Source organism: Rhinoderma darwinii, chromosome 13 (genome assembly GCF_050947455.1).
Source record: "Rhinoderma darwinii isolate aRhiDar2 chromosome 13, aRhiDar2.hap1, whole genome shotgun sequence".
Lineage (NCBI taxonomy): Eukaryota > Metazoa > Chordata > Amphibia > Anura > Rhinodermatidae > Rhinoderma > Rhinoderma darwinii.
In genome coordinates, this window is record NC_134699.1 from 58,699,793 (window position 1) to 58,725,121 (window position 25,329).

At 43.0% G+C, this 25,329-nt stretch overlaps 1 protein-coding gene across 6 annotated transcripts in view; it reads left to right on the forward strand.

Annotated features, from left to right (window-relative positions):
- SDK2 (sidekick cell adhesion molecule 2) overlaps positions 1 to 25,329 on the forward strand; it is a 503,279-nt gene that overhangs the window by 98,743 nt on the left and 379,207 nt on the right. The window contains exon 1 of one of the 6 annotated variants that reach the window (XM_075845543.1): positions 10,268 to 10,365. The exons of 4 other annotated variants lie outside the window; for them this stretch is intronic. The gene's annotated coding sequence lies outside the window, so the exon portion shown is untranslated. Of the gene's footprint in view, positions 1 to 10,267; positions 10,366 to 25,329 lie in introns of those variants that run through there. One more of the 6 variants, XM_075845542.1, reaches the window with a different exon arrangement.

The following is a 25,329-nucleotide window of genomic DNA, read 5'->3' on the forward strand; positions in this document are numbered from 1 at the left end:
GTCACAGTCACCAGGGACGGTTAACCCTTTACAGAGCTGTAGCCATATGCAGAAACCAAAGGCTTTTTATATTATTATATCAGTAGAAAAGTTTTCCATCTGAAGGGTATCTTTGACGCCCCACTATTATCGTACTGCCCTATCCATCAGGTCTTTTATCATCACTTTTATAATCTGCATGTTACCCTCTTTATTTAAATACCCCTAAATGGTCTATTTAGATGGATGCAGGGGGCATACATACCAGGGGCCACGTGGAGCCCTCCCGCTGGTGTTTGTTGTTGGTTCATGCCCTCCCGCTGGTGTTGGTTCATGCCCTCCTACGGGTGTTGGGTTATGCCCTTCTGTTGTTGGCTCATGCCCTTCAGCTGGTGTTGGTTCATACCCTCCTGCTGGTGTTGGTTCATGCCCCCCTGCTGGTGTTGGTTCATGCCCTCCTGCTGGTGTTGGTTCATGCCCTCCTGCTGGTGTTGGTTCATGCCCTCCTGCTGGTGTTGGTTCATGCCTTTCTGCTAGTGTTGGTTCATGCCCTCCTGCTGGTGCTGGCTCATGCCCTCTTGCTTGTGTTGCTTCATGTCCTCCTGCTGGTGTTGCTTCATGTCCTCCTGCTGGTGTTGGTTCATGCCCTCCTGCTGGTGTTGGTTCATGCCTTTCTGCTGGTGTTGGTTCATGCCCTCCTGCTGGTGCTGGCTCATGCCCTCTTGCTTGTGTTGCTTCATGCCCTCCTGCTGGTGCTGGCTCATGCCCTCCTGCTGGTGTTGCTTCATGCCCATCTGCTGGTGTTGCTTCATGCCCTCCTGCTGGTGTTGGCTCATGCCCTCCTGCTGGTGTTGGCTCATGCCCTCCTGCTGGTGCTGGCTCATGCCCTCCTGCTAGTGCTGGCTCATGCCCTCCTGCTGGTGTTGCTTAATGCCCTCCTGCTAGTGCTGGCTCATGCCCTCCTGCTGGTGCTGGCTCATGCCCTCCTGCTGGTGCTGGCTCATGCCCTCCTGCTGGTGCTGGCTCATGCCCTCCTGCTGGTGCTGGCTCATGCCCTCCTGCTGGTGTTGGCTCGTGCCCTCCTGCTGGTGTTGGTTTATGCCGTTTCCGACCCCCTTCTCATAATTTGTAGTAAAAAAAGGAAGGATGACTTCCTCACTTATTTGTTAACATTCAGATAGACTTTATGAAAGGGGGATAAAACTAGTCTGCGTTTAGCCCCTTCTCATGGGCCCCATAACAACTGCTAAAATACAACATATATATCTGTACTTTGTATGGATGTGCATATTTGCAGGCAATTTGGGAAATGGTCCAACTTTAGAAATACTTTGTATTCCGTTATCTGTCTGCTCTTATGCAAGGGTAAATATGACCCCTACCCTTAGCTAGTATGAAGAGAGGAATGAAGTGTCCGATCCAAGTAACATATTAAAGGGATAGTTCGCTTCCACCCACATGGCCAAAGGTAAACTAGAAGACATCCTAAAAGGCTGTGCCCATGCCATCATATTGTAGGTGTAAAACATCGATGAGTTTCAGTCTCATATTGTATGTATAGTATTTCAATACTTTGCATAAGGCCAGGTTCACATAGTGTCTCTGCTGCCTTGTGTCTTCTGTACCTTCTGGAGTTCCGTTAACATGGAGTTTGATAAGTTACGAGATTCATAACCGATGTTCTCAATAAACCACAAAAGATATTAATAATGATTATATATGATCACGTTGGTAACATAGACCCAATAGTTGGTGTTATAGGGGATCACTATTGGTTGTATTGTATGAAATATCATTATGTGCTTGGCCACTTTTAGCCACCCCATTCTGTATTTCCCGTTCCTTTTTATCATGTTTTTTTTATCTTTTCGGACTTTGCTGTTGCCGTCACCCTGAGGCCTGTTATTCCATGTTGATAGTCCATCAGCTCATTGTCCCTTCTTTGCAAGCAGTGCCTTTTTGTAGCCGTGACCTTGTGAACTTTTTGCAGCATTTCTAAGAGACCTTGCTTTGAGTCACCACAACCTCATCAAAGCTATAATCTCTTTGCCCCACACTTCACATAGAAACACGGGCTTGAGATCCCAGCCATCTCTCGCTCTGTTCCTACCTTCTGTAAAGCCTCAGACCAGCTTTGATCTTTCGCCTTTCTTTACATCCAGTAAAGATTAATGTCATTTCAGGCGTTTTTCAGATTGCATCACTGCTTTAGCCTCTGTCACCTCTATTGGGATGAGACTTACCCAATCTCTATGAAGAATACAGTTTTTCCCCCCCCCTTGAACCTCTCGACTTCTAGTGGCTAGTCCTGATACCTCTCATGTCTTGTCCTTTGAAAAACATAGCTCCTTAATTTTTTTCTCACCCTCGTTAACCATGAAATAATTATATAAGTGTTAAAGTTAGCTTCACATGGCAGTTCATTATTACTACCATCTTCTGCCCATAGTGGCCAAGTGCTGCCATTTTGTGGCAAATAGGAAATATCCCTTAAAGTAATAAAAATGCATTTTAGAGGTTTTCCCCTCTGCAGGCTCCATCTTTAATTCTCAGTTGTCTCTGAGCTAGCGAATGAAGCCTAACGGAGATTACACAGCAGTAATAAAAAGTGTATATGTGAATCCAGTTCTGGGGTGACATAGAAGTCTAACAAGCAGCCTATGTCTTTCTTACTCTGCTCTTTCCTCCTCCCCATACTCACCCCTCCCCAGAGACTTGAATGCAGTGTGTCTATTGCTGAGTAACACTCTCTCTGCTCCCTGCTCACCCCTCCCCTCCCCTCCCCATAGACTTGTAGGCAGTGTGTCTTCTTCTGAGTCACAGTCTCTGCTCCCTCCTCCTGCTAACTCCACCCCTCTCCATAGATTTGTATGAAGCGTGTCTGTTGCTGAGTCACACTCTCTCTCTCTGCTCCCTCCTCCTTCTTATTTCTCCCCTTTGAATAGATTTGTAAGCAATGTGTCTGTTGCTGAGTCACACTCTCTCTTCTCCCTCCTCCTGCTCCCCCTCCCCTCTCCATAGACATGTATAGGCAGGCAGTGAAGAGACAAACCCCCACCTTCTGAAGCCTGTCAATTCTGCTCTGTAACCAGTCTCGGACATTACTTGACAACAGGGGGTGGACTGCAGATTACAGGAAGGGAGACACCTAGTGGCAGTGATTTGACACATAATTTGCATAGATAAAAAAACTACATTTTAACAGTAAGTAAGGTACAAAGTTGATCTATATCAGGTATACTAGTAGGTTAATATAAGTTGTTTGAAAAGTTAGTGTCCATTTAAATTCAGCTGCGACTGCAGATAACCTCTGTTTCCAACTTCTCCCATGTCAAATTCACAGAGGTCTTGGGGGCTGACACATGGGCAGATGCTTCGTGAAGTCCTCAAACTGGAAAGTTGGCTTTTCGCATGGATTTTCTTCCTTGACCAACAAAATCAAAAAGGCAAAAATATATGTATTTGACCCTTTTGAAGGTCCTTTTACACCAACAGATTTATGAGGGTAAACGAGCGCCAATCAACTATGTAGCACGTCGATCAGCGCTCGTTTAGATCCATTTACATGGAGTAATCATTGTACTGCATGGGAATGAACAAGATACAGTTTGCTTCATTGGCGAAAAGTTCTGCTGACAATGATGATTTTTATTGCCGCACCAAAGATGCAGTGAGCATTTGTCAGCTAATCGCTGGGGCCTTTAGTCAAAGAAGGTAAATCACCAGTGACCACAAGCTCTCCATTGTGAAGACAGTGCTGAAAAAATAATACATAGAAGCACTTTGGAGTTAACTACAGAATATTTATTTTTGAGAGGTGCATTATAGGTAAGAATTTAGTTCAGTCCTTTCAATGCCACTTAAAGTACACGTCCACCTATCTTTTGTATACATTCATGAGTTAAGTATCCATGATTAAATTAGGCTCAGCCATATGGTGTGACTGACCAGCCCCCCACAGGTGCCACATTGCCCTGGGTGGCAACTGATGGCTGTTGCACCAGTAGAATTACTTCTGCCGCTTGCAGAGAGTTGAATGTCAGGGTCCCTCCCGAGACTCCCTATTCCTGCTCCGTTCACAGTGTGCATTCCCAGCGGACCCTCCAAGAGTCACCGCCAACAGATGCCTGCTAGTAATGACTATTGATTACCCTAATTATGTCACTGGGACAAATCCACATGGGCTCTTGCCTCTTGATTCTGCTAGATGCTGGGAGGAAATGTGTGGAATTAATAAAGGTAGCTTCCCTCTAACCCTGGGCAAGATTGCATGCTGCTAACATACTCCTCCTGTCACTCTGCTGTGCGGGTAAGAATGTCACTAAACACATTTACTTCACTAAACAAATTAATTGCAAATACTTCACCCATTTCATTGTGTGACTGAATGCAAACCCATATCAATCCTCAGCTAGATGATAAATACATGGTGTCGGCTTGTTCCGCCTGGTATCGTGAAAGTTCTCCTGACCATCAAAACAAAGGAGGAGGGCACTGCAAATCCAAGGCCATCCTAATCTATCCTGCTTCCAGAGATTGCAAAGATTAGGAATAATCTAGGTCATCTTCTAATGATTGGGGATGGCTATATACCGCGAATATACAAAAACACTGTTTGTCGTTGAAGAAACTGGTGTTATGTCATTGCATATACGTTTTTCAACTTGTATGAGATCCTTCTGTTTGAATTGATCTCATTGAAAGAAGTTTTGCAGTGAGAGTTAGAAATGCTCCTGACGTATACACAGAACGTGTCCAAAATGCCCATTGACCTGACATATGCCAAGAGAGTATCCTTTTGGCGTACGTCGGGGTGGTATGCGCTGTCATACGCTTTTTGTTTTTTACTGTATTGAATAGCATAGTCGACTACACTCATTAATACAGGGGCAATAGTTTATTTTTTTTATAAGGGGCGTAAATGGGAGACGGATGCTGTTGCATGCCTATATGGTGGAATACTTCGGAGGCTTCCATCAAAGGTATAATGTACGATGGGAGTCATAGGTATACATGTACTACGTTAGGTTGAAAAGAAGCTAGCTACTTCCTCCAGTACTATTGTCTTCATTAAACTCCACATTCCAGCATTCATTGATTTAAAAAAAAAAAAAATATTTGGGAACCGATGCCAGATTATACGCAGGCATACATTTCCCTACACAGTAAGAAGGGTAGGTGGGGGAGATTGCTTTCTGTAATTGGATGGGTGACCAGGTGACAGAGAAATTAGTCTTATGAGAGCTAATATGGCTGACAATGGTAATGATCAAACATCTACTTCCTGTCCCAGAAACTGAAGGCCAGCAAAATCGACCACATGGGCTTGCAAGGGACATTTTGCCACGAAGCGGACAGAGCAGCACACAATATAGATAAGTACAGTAATATCCTGAAATATATCTATTATGTAAATAAAACTATAAAATCCCCATTATCCTCAATTATACAGTATCATCATATGCGGCCTATATCTACTCGGTGCAGTTTTCAGGATCTGTTTGCTCGCTTTATGTGTACGTTTATTCTTAAAAAATAGGACAATTTAAATACAATAAAAGGCCATTATTGCCTTGTTCTTTAATCAGGTCATGCTGAGAGGAGTAGTCTTCTGTCTACACTGTGCTGAGAAAAAACTGAATTGATGTTTTCTCCTGCAGCCAAATGTCTCTAAAAACTGTCCTCACATTGTGAAAAAGATGAATAGCTACAAGTAAGTATCTATTAAGCAAAACAGTATTAAGGGAGCGATATCTGCACCATCCCATAATATCCAATACCACTGATGAGGATGCAACCACCTTGCAATAAGCATAAAAGCTGAACCACCATCGCTGCCCTACTCACTCAAGACTGATAGAACTGCACTCACTACGGCATCTCATACTTTCACGCATTACATTATTTTCTATTAAAGAGAACCTGTCACTAGATCATATAAGTTGAACTGGTTTACTGACCTGAATAGCGCTGTCTCCCTGAATCCAGCAATGTTTTTCTTTCTTTCCTGGACCCGCCCGTTCCAGAGATAATGGCCACTGTTGTGTTGGCTCCCTATATTCTAATTTGATGTAGTTCGCCAATAGGGTGGAGCTAGCTTTTCTTCCTCTGATGCTGACCAATCAGTGTGTGGGTAGTTCACGCCCTGTTGGCTAACTACTGAAATTTGCATAGTGAGAGCAAACACAACAGTGGGCAATATGTCTGGATCAGAGGGGTCCTGGAAACAAATAAAAACAATGATGGAACCAGAGAGACAGCAAAATTCAGGTCAGGGGAACCCCCTCGATGATGTCTATATGCCCTATTAGGGCATATGGACTGGGGTTGTCCTTATGGGACAGCCCCTTTAAATATAAGTTCTTTATGTCTTCTGCAGTCAAACTGTTAAATATTATTTTCAGCAATTTCTTACTTATATCTGTTTCTGGGAAAGCTGGTTAACCTTGACCGCACAAATTAACGGCTATAACAGCTGCCCAACTTTACGGACTCTTGATGCCTAGTTACCTAGTTATGCTATGATTCACCCCCCCCCCCCCAGCCTTGGCATTCGGGGCCCTGGGAAAGATGGTAGATAACCCCTCTGGGTGCTGTAATGGCAGCCATATTGGTTGTCTCCCAGCTTTCCAAGACGTAGATATACCCGCTGACAGTAAAGGACACCTGTGGATTGTGCTATACTAGGGTATAATGTGGTTTAAGCTCGCTCTCTAATATCTCACCGTCAACCTGGTCACCATGCTTAAATACTCTACGTTGTCTTGTAAATATCACTATCTTGTAATTCTCCAGCACCTGTCAGTTGTCGGCTTCAGAAAGAATGTTTTATCAATTCTCTCTGGAATAGGCTTTCATCTACACTTGTATGTGGATTTTTCTAGCATCGTTCCCTTTTCCCTCAAATGCTCAATGAATGATTAAGGTTATGTATTAAACCGGGGCTACGATTCGTGCTTTTTGTCAGATACAGGTGTCCAGCTGCAGACTTTGATGTCTACTACGGGCATCGGTTCAAGAACGTATTTGGTGAAATGAAAGCGCTTCGTTTAAAGAACCTCTAAACATGAAATACAAGCTGCTGCACTAATAACATCTATTGACAGGCGAGTACACGAGCTTATGGCGTTCAGCACAACTCAGGAAATCTATGGCGAGGCTTTGTTTGGGGGTGATTTCTCCTTGTTTGTGTTTATTTTTTTTAACTTTGAGACGACTTCCTCTATGGCAAGTTTTTTTCGGAGATAGATATGTTTCTGGAAAAGCTTTCCTAGACTTTTGAATGCAAATCACTTCAATATACAGCAATACGTTTTCCATCACCAGATTGCAGAATAAGAAATTCAGCTACCCATGCACACGACCGTGCCCGCAATCACGTCCCGCGATTGCGGGCACGGCCGGCCGCTGTCTGACAGCCGCATTTTCGGGCCATGCTCCCATACAAAGTATGGGAGCACGGCCCGCAAAATGCGAAAGAACGGACATGTTCCATAATTCCCGGAACATTTCCACGGCACTTACACCCTTCCGTAGTGCTACGGAAAGGTGTCCGTGTTCAATGAAAGTGAATGGGTCAGTTTTTGCGGACCGCAATTGCGGTCCGCAAAAACTGAGGTTTTTTACGGTCGTGTGCATGGGGCCTAACTAATGAAGTTCCGCCCCAGTATAGTAGGAAGATAGCATACTAAATATTCATTGTCATCTGAGCCTATTTTTCTCTATAAAAACACATAAAATCATATAATCTCTCTCCATTCAATTATATGATGTCTTTTTTTTTTCCTGGAAATTTGATTTGAATTCTGATAAGTCTAAGGGGTTTGACGATCTCTGATTAAGTCTGTGGGGTGGAGCTTGTAGATGTGTTTAAAGAGGGCTCTGACCAATCACATTTACTGTTGCATAGAAGTGACTTTCAGGTCACATGACAGGCAGCCAGCTGTCAGTATGTAGAGGAAGCGACTGAATTTTGTAGTCCAAGACAGTGGAAAGGCTTGTAGGCGCTAATGAATATTCATGAGCAGCTATTTTGGTTACGATACATAGGTAACCTATTGGAGGATTATAAATTTAAGCATTTCACTTTTTAAGTGGGTCCCTACTCTATTAGGTGTAGTATGTCATAGCAACCACTGCCGCCGCAACACTTCACCTGCAAGGGGGCAACCCAGAAACCCAACAGCACCCCTGCTGCCCACATTTGCAACTTCACCTTTGCCTTGTGTTGCAAATATATATTTTTTCTATTAGTCCTGTAGTCAGATGTGGTTCTGTCGAGAATACTTTGGATATTAACTACTCAAAAACACTGCCAGTGTGAAATATACGGCGGCCTTTATTCTTGTTGTGGAAAGACGCGCTCGCATGGGTTATTATTCTGTTAAATTCTCTGTATTCCGGGTACCATGATTACTAGAGCTGTGCAGCTCTGCGGCAGCCGTGAAAATGTTGGCATTAAACCCTTCACCTCTAACACAATGACAGGGACTGCAGCGTTCGCTGACTTTGATCGGCATTCCCTGTAATAAAGAAGCGTTATTATTTTCATTATCTGTGTCATTATGACAATTTCAGACAATTATGGCCGGCAGCTGGAGTGAGAGGGGAAGCGATGGAAGGAGGGACCGAGTGAAAGATAGAGATGAAGGTGGAGAGAGATGAAATAGATGATAGATAATGTAGAAGTATGGCTCTAAAAAGTGATCTGCAAGTGCATTTTTTTTATTAAGATTCCTAAATTAAGTGCCTAGGACATGGAGATGCTGTAAGATCAGAATGTCCTTATCTCAAGAATAAACCACAAATACTGGGCCTAGGCATGGAATAGTCCGAAGTATTCTTCGGACTTAAGGGTCCTCTTACACTGCCCGACGTGTTGTGGAAGCAAGCGATCAACTAGATGATCAGCGCTCGTTTGCTCCTTTAACAAGGAGCTATGTATGGGGACAAGCGATCGTTACTACGATCGCTCGTTCTCATATAATTCTATCATGTTGGTAGCATGTCTGCCTGTTCACACAGGGAGATGTGCTGCCGACAACGATAATATTTCTCCCAGAATAAACTAAGCATTCAGCAGATGATCGAGCGTTTGCTCGTTCATCGTCTGATCATTTTTTTGTTTACACAGGGCAATGATCTGGAACGAGCATTCACATGAACGCTCTTTGCCGATAATTTGCTGGCGTAAAAGGGCCTTAATGCTGCTATCAATCCTAACTCCCCTTTAAACAGTTTGGACAAATTACCATGTTATTTCAATATTGGGGTATAAGCAACTGCAGGACAATCTAGTTCTTCTTATCTGGGGAGAAAAAAATGAACTGAAGGACTGGATCATTCTTTTTTTCGGAGAAAGATGTAAATGGCAGGTGGACATGTTTGTTCGATAGACAGAAGACGAGATGATAACGTTTCACAGCATGCTGTAAAGAAAAATGACTATGTAAGGTCTATGTCTGCTGTAGTGACATCTAGTGGCTAATATGAAAACGGCAATGCTTTATAATGTGGCTGACACTTTTGCAAAAGCGACTACATGAAGTGGAGCCATATTGGTTGTCAATATAAAATTGCAATATCTAAAAGAAACACAATTACTAAACTTTGATTTAACTTTTTCTTTACTAGTGTATGGCTTTTTCTTTACATTTTGGATATAAAAGAGTGCCTATAATGGGTTGCTATAAATAATAGCAAATAGCTAATTCACAACTTAGAAAAATGAGGCCTTGTCATGAGCCATGTTTTATTTATTTTGATCTCTTGATGTAAAAGGAAGTTTGACCAAATCAAACGAAGACCCGGGGACACACGTAAAAGTTGTATCTACGAGATTTCGCTGATTGCATTAAAATTGTATTTGTTGCCCATCTGCAGGTGAAGAACTCCAGGTCAGCATCAGTCCGGTCAGTGCCTACCAGAAGAACAGTCATCTAGTTTACATACTCCGGCCATAGGCAAGGATAGCACATAGATAAATCTATACTTTTGATTTCCCGCTGGAATCATTCATTTTATCTATGGGGTTAATTTATAATGAGGCTGTATGATGATATGTAAAGAGGTTTAATATGCCGTTTACACGCATGCTAGGAGACTGTGCGGATGAAGCATGACTAATAGTCCTCCTATCGGAGTCCATAGTGTGATATTGACAAAATCATTCCAGTGAGAAAATCCATCCAAAGTCAGTTTTATTCCTTAGAGCTAAATTGTGAAGTAGAGGGATTTGTTGGATTGTGCATAACTCTGTCTCATAGGACACTTTTGGATTTACAGGGATTTCTTCGATACTTGCAGTAGAGAAGGTCTAGTGTACAACAAAGATTCGATCTAGAGCACAAGGTCAAAGGACGTAGGTCTGGAAGGTGAGCGATTTAGGTAAAGCAAAAACTTATGTGTACGTATTGCCATATATTGTACATAACATGCTGAATCAGATCTATATACAGATGTAGCAGAGTTGACCATGTTATAAACCTAAAGTAGTAGGTTTACCTTCAGTTCTGTGGAAATCCTCAGCGAAGGCCTAATTCACTGCTTTGAATGCTCTGTAATGAGGTCCTTAGGTCAGAAGGGGCCCCCAGCAGCACTACAAGTGGATGGTGCTGGGGAATGTGGTCATATCATAATGTGTTAGGCCTAGTTCACATCTGTGTTCGTTATTCCGATGTTCTGCTCCATCAGAGGAGCAGAACAAGGAAATAACTGGAAGTGCCGGTTCCGTTGCATCGGCGGTCGACAGAACCCATTGACTTTAATTGGTTCCCTTGGTTATTAGTTGGGAACAGAACCAATGGAACCACTTAAAGTCAATGGGTTCTGTCGGCCGCCGGTACAACGGGACCGGCGCTTCCAGTTATTTCCTTGTTCTGCTCCTCTGACGGACGCAGATGTGAACTAGGCCTAACATATTATGGTGATATGACCACATGCCCCTGCACCATCCACTTATAGTGCTGCTGGGGGCCCTTCTGACCTAAGGGCCTTAATACTATTGCAACCAATTGCTTATCTAGTATTCATAGACATAAAGCACGTTCCCTGTGTATATGGAGATGTGACATTTTTCTATCCTAGTAGACTGCCATCTGAGAAATTAATCAGTTACTGAAACGTAGCAGGCCACGAAAATAATCTAATTGTGATATATTCATTAATCTTTACCAGCCGTAGCCCGGCTATGAATCCCTTCTGGCTTTTAATTAATAGCAGCCTCACCCTTTATCTGGAGCACTTGGCATAAATTAAGAGGGAACCCCACTCCTAATCTAGTCACCCGCTGAGCCTCTGACATACCAGGCGCAGCTTTTAGATGTCAGAGGAACCGTGCGTGAAATTTTATTTTCTCTGTTCATCGACTTTCTGAAGATCATTGTCTCCCTGGAGTGAGTCGTCACCTCACTCCAAAAAATATTTTCTAGTTACAAAATGTGCGCCGCATATTGTTTGGCATATGGGTTTTCCACTCCAGTCCTCAGTGGCAGCACACTTTAATGGTGTACCCACTGAACAATTATGGGCTGAAGCAAAGAGAGATCTAGTATGGGCACTTTACATGACAGACTGGTGCAATTCGAGAGGAACAACCTAAATTCAGTAATAATCTAATTGTCTGGCACCCAGTAGTTTAAAATTCCAGATGGCCTGACATTTTTAAAGGTCGGCGTAAACCTAAAGATCGAATCAGGGAAGATGATGATGATCTACTTTCATCAAATATCACCATATGTGACAAAATTCTGCCGAAATTAAGTTTTCTTCTAATCGAACTCCAAATGTTCATAACTTTGATTGTCTTGATAGCGATTAGCAACGAAGAATTATTTTTAAGACGTTTGATACTTTTTCTGAATGATGAAATTAATTCATTGGAAATTCTAAGAGCGAGGTAGCCAATGTGCCTAGAAATTTTCCGCCTAACTTTTTTGGTTATTTTCCATTCACGTCTGTGAGAGATCTCATCTACTGACTACTAAAATACCCTGCCAATGACACCAGGGGCGTAGCTACATGCTCATGGGCCACGGTGCAAAAGTTCTTCTTGGGCCTCTCCTCCCAACTTCCCTTTATAGTCCACGGTCATTAACGCCTTAAGACATCAGGGACGATAGCCCCAAGACCTATGCTTTGTCCAACCCCCAGATTTTTACTATATATATATATATATAAGCAAGTAAAGTAAAAGCAGCACCGTTCTTCCAGTGTGGGGTGCTAGTCCCTGTTCAGACACACGACCAGTGTCACAAATCCACAGACAAATCCAATACACAGGTCAGCACTCCAAAGTAAAGTGAAAAATAAGGATCCTTTATTCACCACAAGCGCAACGTTTCAGCCCTGCTCAATGGGGCCTTTCTCAAGCGAAGGCAACTTATCTATAAGACTAGGACCCCTATAGCTCATACACAGGTCAGGATTAAATACAGCAGTTCAGCAGACAGTATCACGCACATGATGGAATTAGATACAGAGCCCAGCAGACCGTATCACACATGGTAGGCTTAGATATAGGGCCCAGCGGACAGTATCACACATAATAGGATTAGATACAGGGCCCAGCAGACCGTATCACACATGGTAGGCTTAGATACACAATGTATCTAATCCTATAATGTTAGATAATGTCTGCTGGGCCCTGTATCTAACTCTATCATGTGGAATAGTCTCTTCTGAGGCCCTGTATCGTACATGGCCCCAGCAGACAGTATCCCACATGATTTAATTCGATACAGGGCCCAGCAGACTATATTCTCATACTTACCCTCCTCACTCCTGAATCTATTTAGTACATAGGCCCCAGTTACTACAGTAACTGTGAGGAGACATGGGGCCCCCTGGCTTCGGTCGCAAATGTGACTGCTGCGACCCCTATAGCTACGCCACTGAATGAGGCAAATATAATATATCTAATAGATAAATCACAGTTGGACTGGAAAAATGTACAAGTACTATACGTAGGCCCTAGGCTTGGGCCTAAAAAAACAAAAACATTATTCATAAATGTGTCTGAACTAGGTTCATAACTTCATCCATAGAACAAACGGTATGGAAATGAACCAATACTTGCCCAATGGGAGTGGGAGAGAGGCATTGACAGAGTTAATTTTCAGGTATGGACTCTAAGTTCAGGTCACGTCTTTTTCTAATGAGGCAATATGGGTCATTGGTACGTATTCCCTTATATTATCATTACAACTGAAAGACTTACAGAAGATAATGCACAAAAACACTTGTAGGCTCTTCAATTAACTACGCGGAGTATAAGTAGCAAGTGTTAACAATGTTCCTGGAGATACAATCAACCTTCTAATGTGTGGCACACAAGTTAACAATGTCTATATTTAGGTCTACACATAGAAAACATGTACAGTATAACAGATACTTAATCATTTATCATGCGGTGGAGAAGGGAGGCTGCGCTGACGTCTGTGAAGGACTGTGCTCACTGGATGCTTGTAAGATTGTACAGGACTTGATGTCTGTGGTACCTGTAATGATGGGGGTAGGGAAACAGACAAGTGAGCCCTAATCTACCCGCCACTCAGTCCCTGCCTACTTGCAACGACCCGCCCCAGGCGACGGGGTACAACTGGGCACTCAATAAGTGCACAACAGACAAACAGACAAGGGAACACAGAACCTAAGGGAAAACGGGGCAGTTGCCCACGGCAACACCGTGAGCAACAAGAGTAGTAAACGAGCAGAGTCAAACCAGGAGAGTACGAGGTGCCAAACGCAGAGCAGGAGAGTAGTGAACAAGCCGAGTCAAACCAGGAGAGCACGAGGTACCAAACGCAGAGCAGGAGAGTAGTCAGCAAGCCAGGGTCAATACGAAGCAGGGACAAATAGTACAAGAAGCTGCAGCAGGGCCAGGAAACCAACAGAGAAGATTCACAAGCAAGGAGGAACAGGAAAGGCAGGTATAAATAGACAGAGGGCGGGAGCTAGCTCCGTCTGGCCAGGCTGCGATAGGCTCTCCCACTCCTAAGCCTTCCACCCTGAGTGGTGGAAGATGGAGTCAGTCTCACAGACCTAGAAGCAGGTGCAGACTGATTACCTATGGGCGTTGATAAAGAAGCTGTGCCTGGCAGTTCCTTTACAGTACCCCCCCTTTTATGAGGGGCCACCGGACCCTTTCTAAGTGGACCTGGTTTATTGGGGAAACGAAGGTGGAACCTCCTGACCAATATCCCAGCGTGAACATCCCGGGCGGGTACCCACGTCCTCTCCTCAGGCCCGTATCCTCTCCAATGGACCAGGTACTGGAGGGAGCCTTGGACCATCCTGCTGTCCACAATCTTGGCCACCTTGAATTCTACCCCCTCAGGGGTGAGAACAGGGACCGGAGGTTTCCTCGAGGGAGCCAAGGACGGGGAGCAGCGTTTAAGGAGGGAGGCATGAAACACGTCGTGTACTCGAAAAGATGGGGGCAACTCCAGTCGGAAGGAGACAGGATTGAGGACTTCAATGACCTTGTACGGCCCTATAAACCGGGGAGCAAACTTCTTGGACGGGACTTTCAGGCGCAAATTTTTTGACGATAGCCACACCAGATCCCCGACCATAAACAAGGGGTTAGCAGAACGTCTTCTATCTGCCTGAGTTTTTTGTATGCTCTGGGACGCCTCTAGGTTCTTCTGAACCTGGGCCCAGACTGTGCACAGTTCCCGATGAATGACTTCTACCTCGGGATTGTTGGAACTACCAGGTGAAACGGAGGAAAACCGCGGATTAAACCCAAAATTACATAAAAAGGGGGAGACCCCTGACTAGTTACTGACCCGGTTATTAAGGGAAAATTCGGCGAGGGAATGAATGAGACCCAATCATATTGACCGTCAGAGATAAAACACCTTAAATATTGTTCTAGAGACTGATTAGTCCTCTCAGTTTGGCCATTAGTTTCAGGATGGAAGGCAGAGGAGAAGGACATCAATCTCCAACTTTTTACAGAAGGCTCTCCAAAACAATGAAACAAATTGTACCCCTCTGTCAGAAACAATATTGACAGGGACCCCATGGAGACGCAGGATGTGTTTGACAAACAAGGTAGCTAACGTCTTAGCATTGGGTAGTTTCTTGAGGGGCACAAAGTGGCACATCTTACTGAAACGGTCTACTACAACCCACACCACCAACTTGCCTTGAGATGGAGGCAAATCGGTGATAAAATCCATGGAGATATGGGTCCAAGGTCACTGGGGAATTGGCAAAGAATGTAGTAAGCCCGCTGGTCGGGACCTGGGAGTCTTGGACCTAGCACAAACTTCACAAGCGGCGACGTAGGCCTTAACGTCTTTAGGCAACCCAGGCCACCAATAGTTTCTGGCAATGAGGTGCTTGGTACCCAGGATGCCTGGATGACCAGATAGTGCGGAATAATGATTTTCCCTAAGTACCCTTAGCCGGAATTGCAGGGGAATCAGCCACAATCTCAGAGACTAAATCAGAATCAATAGAGGAAATGATTATACTTGGAGGCAAAATACAAGCAGGATCTTCCTCCGAAGGAGGGCTGGCCATGAAGTTACGCGACTGTGCATCAGCCTTAATATTTTTAGACCCAGCCCTATAGGTAACCAAAAAGTTGAATCTGGTAAAAAATAACGCCCATCGAGCTTGTCTCGGGTTTAGCCTCCGGGCAGATTCTAGGAAAACAAGATTCTTGTGGTCGGTAAGGACCGTTACCTGGTGCCTCGCCCCCTCCAGGAAGTGTTGCCACTCTTCAAATGCCCATTTAATGGCTAAGAGTTTGCGGTTGCCAATATCATAGTTACTCTCAGTGGGCGAAAACTTCCTGGAGAAGTAGGCACAGGGACGGAGATGGGTGAGGGACCTGGTACCCTGGGACAAGACAGCCCCCACTCCCACCTCGGACGCGTCAACCTCCACGATAAACGGCTCCATTTACCTGGGTCAGGGAATAGGTTTATGGGGCCCAGTCTCCTTTCGGATGGACCACGTCCTTGTGTACTTTTTTTTAGTAGCATCTGGGTGATCGTACGATCTTGGGCTTTCAAAAATAGCTTTATGGCCTTAAAGCTTACATCTATGCTCCGGAGTCTAGAAGGGGTTGTCCGGGCATGGGTCGGAATAGAAGCAGCAGAGCTGCAGTACTGGCCGCAGCCGCTATACAGTGTACGGAACCGTCTTCTTCCTGCACCGATCACTGCATATCTTCCGGTGCCAAGAGGCAGCCGGAACAGCTGATCGGTGCTTTAATAAGTATGTTGTTGCCCATTCCTGGTGGGCACGCATAAGCAACTACTTAACATTAAAGTGAATGGATGACCTGAGTGAGGAAAATACAAGGTGCTTAGATCCAAGTCAAGTCCACCTTCCAAAGAGGTTTTGTTAAAACGTCCTACTCTATCCGATTGTTTCCAATAAATATCTCCTCAGCTTGTGAAGAATTTACATATCTGCTTCTTAGTGGTCACCTCAAAGGTCAGAAAGAGGGTTTGTCCATGATATTGGCTCCTGCCTCGGATACTTAACCTGTACTTTTGGCACTATATATGCAAATCCTTAGCCTTTATTATTATATTTATTAAATCTGCAGGATTTTTTAAAGCGGATCTGTCAGCTGAATATGCGACTCTATGTAAGGGCAGCATATTACAGTATTACGGTGACAGGTCTGTACTCCTATTAGCCAAAACGGCATAAAATACATTTGCGCTTAAGAATTTGCCTCTCCTCGCACCTCTCTGCGTTGACTGACCGCTTCTATGTATACATAGAAGTCTGTCAATCACCAGCCTGGAAGGTGAAGACTGACGGGGGGAGCCCTCGGGAATATTCTTTTAGTGCTTCTCTAAGCCAAGTGGCACAACATTTTTTTTGTGCCGTTTTGGTTAATAGGATTATGGACCTGTATCCATAACATGCTGCCATTACATAGGGCGGTATACTTAGCTGACAGATCGGCTTTATGATGGGAATTTTTTTTTTTTTTTTACTCTTATTCCAAGGTTTTCTCTGCATACACTAGGAGCTTTTAAAACTGCATGAATACTTCAGCTTTACATTTTTATATTAAAAAAAAAAAAGGAGCATTTATATAATGATTTCTTGTACAAATGGGATTATAATTGAACTTGAATCGATTTAATTTGGAAGAAAATGCTCAGTTTTGATTATAAGTATTGCTTTATGATGACACTTTGCTCTTTGCCGTAATTAACTTTGAATTATTTACAGTACACATTGTAACTATAATTTCGACAATTAATTCAGTGTATGTATACGTGAGTTACTATATATATTTTGCTATTGTTAATTGAAAGTTTGTAGATCCAGATGGCTGTAGAATTTGTATAGCGTCCTATGCAACGTAAATTTGCTTTAGGCTGTCACAGATATTTCAGAAATCTCATTGGTTTGGCACCCACATAGGTGTGCAGTCTACTTTGGCCTCACGTACACATTCTATCTCTGGCAAAAGGAAGGCTAGAATGGCTCGTGGCACTTATCAGATAGCTTAAAGGGGTTGTCCCATGAAGGGAAGCCTGCACGGAGATCATTGCCAGACACTTTTCTGCTGCAACAGTCAATGCAGAGCCATTACATGGAGGCAAGGGCGGGCTGGGCCTGCCATAGTGGGAGCTGTTCTTAGAGTGGCTCGCAATTCTGGCTCATAGAGGGGGGGTCATGAGCAGGGGACCCCCCTCTATGACTTTCATATGCCATGATAGGACATATGGACTGGAGGGGTCTTCATGAGACAACCCCCCTTTTAATTGTAATCCTCTTGAATTTTATCTATAGTTGTAAAAGGATTTTCCCCGTTTGGACAACTGCCTTTATACGACAGGTTTTCTGGTTACAAGCTCATAGACTTTTTAGCTCCCCCGTGATAAATGTAATGATCATACCATAATTTTTAGTTACTTGTCACCCATTGAAACTAATTTTCTATCCATTGATGTCAGTGGATGCCACTTGGGCATCAGAGCAGAGAGCTTAGTTGCTAATAGAGTCCGCCGTTAATCAGAATAGCTGCTAATGGATATTCAATTAGGGGTTCCCCATCCCACTCTATTGAGCCCTCCTAATGTAACATTGTCGTCTGCATGCTGACAACTGACAGGCATGTCATGTCACCTCAGATTCAATTCTTGGCAACAGTGAACATGATTGGAGGAAGCCCAAGTCTGCAAGCTCCGCCCCACAGACTTGTTAAGAGATCGACAAATACCTTCTCCTTACGTCGCACCTAATGAAAATTTCCTGAAAAATGATTCAGGCTTCAAGTTTTTAGGGCATACTGGGAGTTGTAGTTTTACAACAGCTGGACGGCCGCAGGTCGCAGACTGCTGCTCTTTACTGGGTGAGGGAATACAAATAATCTACCAAAAATGTTGGTACCTTTTTATAGGCCTTTAGTGGCGGTGATTAATTCACCCCAGTATTGTATTTCCTTAAATTGCTTGTTTCATCCATGTATAATGAAATTCTCTTTAAATATTGCTGTAAGGGATTTACATGTTTCTCAGATTTTCACAAGCTTTACAGGATGTAGCTCCCATAGATCACCCATTACATGGATAATTCTCTATAGAGGAAATGTGCTGTTAACCACGTGTCTACATCACCTGCTAACACCTAAATTGTACATCCGATGATTGGGGCTACAATACAAACTCTGAGGTGTCAGAAGGAAATTAGTTCCATGAAGCATCAATGCACAGGTTAAGAATAAGGTTTTTTCAAGAAAACTTATTTCCGCTGCTTATATCCTTCCAGCCACTCTAGACTACAAGATCCTTCAAATACCTGCGTATCTCTAATCATCAGGGACCGCGCTAATTAACAATATTTGTTGTATCACTGAGTAATGATTGATTGATTGATTGTTTATTAACATCACACACCTAGAGGAAATATAGCGCCCCCCCCCCCCAACCATTTCCGTATGGTGTCTCTTCTAATTACCTGTACGTCAGCTGTTTATTTTTACCTTTTGAGTGGCTGAATTTACAGGATGACATGAGAGGTGAGCTTTGCTAATAGAAAGATAAAGTGCATAGATGCATTCGTGTCCAAGATCCACGTCATCACCGAATTAGAAGTGCCAACAATCCTTGAGCATCACTACTTTTTCATCGGCAGTGAACCCAACAAAGAACCGTGAGATGCCATGAATTGGACACTGGCAAGCCACTATAGGAATCAAGGGCTGAACTAGTAGGTCAATTCCCCCTATTTTTGTTGCACGCCAGATTAGCAGGATTTCCTTTGGTGTCTAAAACCTCGGCGACCTTTAAGTACAAGGCCATTTATTCCAACTTGCATGTAGTGTTTTCAGGTTTGTTTGTATATATCCATCAGTGCAAAATATAGGATTTGCCAAAAATTTCTAAAAGTTGGGCACACCATGAATTATTAGAACAGAGGCTCCGTGTTCTTCGTTGCTTCTTAGAGCCCAAAGTGGATGTGCGGGAGGAAGTTGGCTGTGAATGTGCATTTCGCTCTTCGGTATGTGACGAGTATTGCTATGCCATAAATGTTTGTCTTCAGAATACTCCTGTAACATAGGGTCAATATACTTCCACGGATGAAACTGACTGCATGCAAAACTCCGGAGGAGATATTGGAGGTCATCTGCCAATCACATCTTCATGTCCAATTATAATCAAATTCCATCAGATTGTGAGAAGTATGGGATCATTTTTGGGTCAGCTCCCACATTTTGTTGCAATGTTCTCACCCACTTAGAGTTTTCCCCCAATGACTTCATATATAAAATGTGTTTCTTTAAAAAAACATTTTGACCATTTGTCCCACACGTTCTGCGATGGGCAAACGTTTTAGCAAAGTAATTTTCTCCAGCAGTCCTCAGTTATAGCTGACAGGGTTGTGATGTTCCCTCGGCACCTGAGCAATCATGAGGCGACCGAGTGATAACACCGCTAGATTTGGATCCGGAACATTTTGGTGGAACATGTTGGTTTCTTCGATTGGTCTGTTGAACTCAAGATTTCAGGACATCCTTATTACATCATCACATGAGTGATAGTAGAAGGATGTTTTTGAAGCCCGTACATGATCATCTCAGTGTGCGGAACAGATGTATAGATGTATAGCCACAACATAACTAGTACTACTTCAGTCCCAATTTATATTAACATCAGGAGCCTGCAAAATCACATCTGAAAAGGGATCGGATGACTGGGCTATCTGCTGCTCGAGTTTGACTGATTGGGTCCTGTGCAGTTTCACAGTATGGGAAAAAAACAGGCCTTACATTTGGATTCAATTTATCTGAAGTAGCAGAGAGGAAGGAAACCTGTGGATGACGAATATTTTTGTTAGTCGAAGTATCCATTCCTTGTCATTGTGTGATCCCGGCCATATTGGACATGCTCGTACGGGGTAATATAAGAACAGTACAAGACCATTTGACCTAATGGAACCCAGAAGATTTTGAAGGCTGTTATATTGTATAATTAGATATGGTGGTCCTCTGAAGCTATTCCGGGAAATACAGGAGGAATTTATTAACCGTTCTACGCCGGTTTTCTGGTGTAGAAAAGTTGCAAGAAGGCCCCAAAGTCGTAATTTGCAATGAAAACTGGGACTTTTTGCATTTTTACGTCGCCCTCACCACAGTTGTCAAAAGGGGCGTGCCTTCCCAAAAAGGATGGGGCCACAGCGGCCCGACAATTTTTATTTTTTACAATTTATGCATGAAAGCTGGCGTGATTTATAGTAGAAATCTATGCCAGCTCCTAGCGGACAACCCTCCCTTCCCTACATCCAATTAAATAAAAACATTTTTTAAAAACGTAAGCTCTCACCGCTCCTCTTATCCCCTCCGGGTCCCTTCAGCATGGCAGCATGATCGGATCAGGACGTTGTATATGACGCGGCACTGATGATGGCGTTGAGTGCTGTGTCGCAGATAAGCCACTGACGCTGCTCCGAGTCAGAACCGTGTATGAGCCACAGCGAGCAAAGGTGACATGAGGGGGGAAGAAAAGAGGAGCGGTGAGGGGATTATAATTTTTTTATTTTATCTCTGATGGTGGGATGGGGAATGGATGGTGCACGGCCAGCGGGAAATGCAACAGATTTATTAAGAGGCGTGCACCTCTTAATAAATCTGTCCCTTTTGCTCCAGCGGAGTCGATAATTAAGGCTGGTGTGTGGAGCACCAGTCTTCTTAAATCTGCCCGATTTTAGTTCCACAACAACTAAAACATAACCGTTTGTCTGACTGTGATGTAGTGCGTTAACTGGTAGCGTGATTCTGATAAATTTTACCCTCTGTATGACCAGAATTTGTTTCTAAATTTCTCATGGAAAATTTATAATTTATGGAATACATTTCTAGAAGATGCAGAAAACCCATAATGGATAAAGATTATACCTTACAACGGGTGGGACTCTTGCCATTTGCCCCATATCTATTTTCTGCAAGTGGTTATTATTGTGTTCTGTGTGTGGCCATTGAATGTCACGCTGATACTCCACCGTACCGTACTTTATTTAGGTGTTGTCTGGGTCACTCAAGATACGGCTGAAGCTTTTGTTTTTCTAAATGACACATATGACAATCTTCAGTATTCTGACAAGTGAAGCTTGCGACTCCAGACTACTCAGCAGAAAAAAAGTAAGAAAGTACACTCGGCAGCCATTCTTCCAATCAATGAGGGCACCAATTGTCAGACCCCAATGATTCATGCTTTATAACATGTCCAATTGACACATCATAAAAATAAATAAATTGTGAAAACACCTTTTAAGTAGCAGAATTCTGCATGCAGCTCTGGAGCTGAGCAGGAAATTGGCATAATGCACCAATGGTAATGGATGTGTACAAGATAAATACATCAAATTTTCATAATATGAGACAAAATATGATCTATAAAGTTCTCAGAGTGGGGTAGAAAGAGTTCCCCTTTTAATTCAATATTTATTTATAATTTTTTTTATTGTAGTATACAAGGATGTTGTTTTCCAGCATCACTTTAAGAGAAGCCCATGCTATGTACACTCCTCTTCCCTCGTTCCTATTATATGCGTACAGAAAACACGTGCGTATGTAATATATTGCGGTTTACCCTTCTAGTTGTGCATACGTATTGTTCATATGGAACTAGGGCATGGCTGGACATCGCTAATTAACTCCTTGAGTGACAGAGCCTTCCAAGATAGTGCTGACCTTCTACATGAGATGGAGCTAGAAGAGAGTAGGATTCGGATTTGACCTCATCTATATGGCATTCAGAGTAATTAGAAATCTTCTATTTGCTGGGAAAAAACTGTATCTGATTAAAAGTCAAAATCTGCATTTAAATGGTAAATTCTCCCTGCATTGAAAATACGGAGCAGCTAAGGGCTGGCAGGGCTGGGACCTCGCGTTCTCCCTGCCTATTACACTTCTTAGCGCTGAATTATTATGCAAATGTAATTCTATCTCTCATTAAAAAAGAGCGAGCAGCCGAGAGTAGGGATGGGAGAATAGACCAAATCGTCGTCTCTTAGCCGCCTCCTCATTGAACAAAGCTTTTCTAACCTTACATGTCCCTCTATCACGTGGACCCCAATCTCCTATTCATTAATTTGGACCTGGTCAACTTTCTGAACACTACAGGTCTTATATCAAGAGTCACAAAGCATTTAGATCTTTTAGTTTCTTCATTAAATTACTATTGCAATTTTTAATTCTATTCCCTGTGAATGTTTTTTTTAAACTTCAGAAATTTCTTTAAATTGGAAATGTCATTCCACTATTGTCAGGTGACCGATGATACCCTATCTGAGGACAGCATTGAGGGGAGATGTCCCCGCCCACACAGAGTGATTGACAGCTTTTCCTGTATGAGTTTGTATACAGGGAGAGCTGTCGATCAGCAGAGGGGGCAAGATCCACAAGATTCGGCCTCATGTACACAGCCGTGTCCTTTTATACGGCTGCAAAAAAACAGATCCACAAAAAAAGGACTGCATATGGATAACGGACCATTGACTAGAATAGGTGATACAGATCCGCAAAATTTGGCAGGGATAGGACCTGCCCTGAGTTTTGTGGATCGGGCACTTGGAAAAAAAAACTGATGTGTGCATGGCCCTATAAAAACGAATTGGTCAATGTACTATCCGTTAAAAAAAATTAAATTGAAAACTGTAAATACCGGAACTCTTCTTCTCCTTTATGCTATACTGTCCTCAAGTAGGGTGGTATAGGAAATCCTTTTTTATAGAGGTGGTCTCATGAAGACTTCACATGCCCTACTTGGGCATACAGATGTCATAGAAGGGCGATCCGCCACTCTGGACCCCCCCCCCTTTTAGGCGGCCATGGCAAACTTAGGTCGTCCATCCAACTGCATGGGAATTGTCTGGCTGGCCGTGGCTTCCCTAGGCAGCATCAGTTTTTGCCGGTGGCCTCGTGAACCAGACCCACAGCGATCAGCTGATCACTGTAGCAGCTCCAATATTAAAGTGGTAGTTTGTAATGAGACAACTCCTTTTAGTATCTGAACAAATTCTTTGCTTTTCTTACCTAGATCTGTGTATTTTAATTCACAACAATGTGTTCGGTCACTGGAAACCTTGCCCTTTAAGACCAGGACTACACCTAGACTTTTTGAAGCGCTACTGATTTGATTTTAACTCTTGAACTACAGCTGCAGTCCACAAGATTGCATGTAACTTCATGTATTCATCTTGTGGACTGCAGATGTCACTCAAGCATTAAAATCAATCCGTAGCACTACAAAAAGTAGCCCTGGCCTAAGTGTTCAAATGAATTAAATGAGTGGGTGTCAAATGGGTTAATGCAAATCCAGGCACCCTCCCACGATGACTCTGTTTACCGCTCACCTTTAGGAAGATGCACTCTTCTCACTGCGTTCTAGTGAAAAGATCAGCGGAGCACAAACTGAGACATCCTTATTTACGAAGGGCTGCTGTAATGAGATGCTGGGGAGTTGTGTTTGGAGATAAGTGAACTATAATAGTTTTCAATAGTCATTAACCAAAGTCAGCGCAATCCAGCCACAGAGACCAGGCCCGTCCTTCAGGATCATTTTTCCTTCGGTATTCTTTGCTTCTTTTCCACTGCTTGTAGCCAGACATGCTGTGCAATTATATTAACATGCAATGCGTGAAACTAAAATGGGACGTGTACACATGCGGTTATTGGTTTTGTTGTTTACTACAGCCTTATTGAGTGGGCTCCAACTAACTAACAGGCAGTTATTTTTTCAGCATATGTATAATTTTAATAGCTTCGCCGGTAGTGGGGGCACATCTATAATAAATATTTTGCCAACCCTTCTCAAATGGCCAAAGGGGCACAATTTTTTAATTTTTGATCCAAAGACCTATGTGAATTTGGAGTATGAATTATACTTTTATACATATAAGGTGGGATGACCAAAGCTTCTGATGGCAGGAAATGCTTCTGATCTCTTCCTTTTATGATTTCATTTTTGGATCGGACCAAAAAGAAAATCAGTCCATCTAAAATAGCTTTTCCAAAAGCCTGATTAGTAAGGCCATAAGAGAAATGCCTAGTTTCAATACGACCAGGCTTCCTTGGCCCTTCCCTGCCTTCATCTCTGCGTCTGTTCAGCCATAGGCTGAAGACCTGAGTCATTTTATGACTGACTGGTTGCTAGAGATGTTTTACGACCCCATCATAAAGGTTGTGGTTGTAGCTGGACTGACCACATGCTTTTCCCCATTGCGCTATTAATTCGATTTTTCGAAAAAATTCATTTAGGTGGAGGATGTCTTTAAATTAAGAACGGTCTTCCAAAAACATCACCATACCTTTCCGTAAGTTGGGTGTGTTCTTGCCGAAGAGAATGGGTTCGAGCTGAAATATCACACACAATCTATGGACAGGTCTAGTTCTATTTTTGGATGAAAGCGGTTCCTTGCATAATTGGAGAAAACAGATTTTTACTTGTCTGCTTTAGAACATTAGGTTCTATTTGGTTTTCCTTTTTCTATTTATCGCAGGCTCTGACTTACTCTTTTTTTTTTTTTTTTTTTTCATTCGTTCTCTTTTTTTCTTTTTGTCTTTTTTTTTTTTTTGTCTTTGCTCTTTTATCTAGGGCTGTAAAGTTTTGACACGGCATTAAAAGCAAATCAACCTCTTTTCTAGGCCGCCATCTCACCAGTATTTTATCAGGGAAATTAGACTTTGTTCCAATAATACATTCGGAGCAGCAGTTACGGCTTTATTCTATTAGAGGAATTGTGGCTTCTGTCCAATGTGGTGACGCTGCCTGGTAGATGAGTCCAATGTCTGATAAATTCTCCAAGACATACAGCCAGGATTTCCAGGACCACATACTAGGAAACGGAACTACAGCCATGTTT